Genomic DNA, 1,070 nt, shown 5'->3' on the forward strand with positions numbered 1-1,070 from the left:
AAAAAAAAAAAAAAAAAAAAAAAAAAAAAAAAAAAAAAAAAAAAAAAAAAAAAAAAAAAGGATGAGAATGATTTATACACTGTATGATGCTGCTATTATTGATATTGTGGATATCATCAATATGCATAACATTTACTGTTTTATGAGATAGCTTGGCTTATTTTTTTTTCTAGACATTTAGTCTTTTGATAATGAGTTGCTTCCTTATTTAGGGAAAGTCTTGCCCATTCTGTGCTTGATAGTAAATGCTAAGGAGTCTGTTGGTAAATGCACGGGCTCAAGCTGGAAGAAGTGAGACTGTAGCCAAGCCTCTTGGCATGTGATATGGATGGACTTCATGGTCAGAATTTTTTTTTTTTTTTTTGGTTAGTTTCCCCAAATCATTCTCTGAACTAAAGGGACACATACTTTCCTGCTGGAAAGGAACAAAACATGAGATGTGTTTGCATTGGGATAACCTCTTTTTCAGAAGAATGATTCATAGTTGATGCCGATGGAAACCACTAACAAGGAAAAAACGTAAAAACTCGCTCTTTCCAAAGCCAGACAAATGAACATAGCAATTTCCATTCACATTTTGAATGTGTGACTAATATACTTTGTATTGAAAAACACTTAGAAACATAATCTACATCATAAAGGTAATCAAGAGTTTTGAGCTAATATTTTGTAATTCAAAATAGCACATACTATGAAGTGTTGCCGTTCTACACGGGATTAGATGTCTGGATATTTAATGAAATGGTGAGAGAATACAATACAAATCCAATTCATTCACAAGCCATCTTCTTCAAGTCCCATTTTGAAATTGATGTTTTGCTACAACACTTGGTGACATTGATAGGGAACATTCTGACACACTGGGGCCAAATAAGCGGGCCAAGAAAATCCATAAGGTGCCGTGGCTGGCTCGGATTCCTGGTGATGAGGTGGTGGCACATATTGTTGCCATTAGTCACAGCCATGCTAATGCTATGTTTGCCTTTTAAGTTACTCTAGTCAAGCCCTGACCATGTTCCATCTGTAGGAGCCTGAAAATGGAAAATCCTTTTTTTTTTTTTTTTTTTTTT

At 34.6% G+C, this 1,070-nt stretch overlaps 1 protein-coding gene across 1 annotated transcript in view; it reads left to right on the forward strand.

Annotated features, from left to right (window-relative positions):
• LOC108304567 (O-acyltransferase like protein) overlaps positions 1 to 1,070 on the forward strand; it is a 76,601-nt gene that overhangs the window by 711 nt on the left and 74,820 nt on the right. The window lies entirely within an intron of this gene.

The sequence above is a fragment of the Cebus imitator genome, unplaced genomic scaffold (genome assembly GCF_001604975.1).
Source record: "Cebus imitator isolate Cc_AM_T3 unplaced genomic scaffold, Cebus_imitator-1.0 Scaffold55, whole genome shotgun sequence".
NCBI classification, from domain to species: Eukaryota; Metazoa; Chordata; class Mammalia; order Primates; family Cebidae; genus Cebus; species Cebus imitator.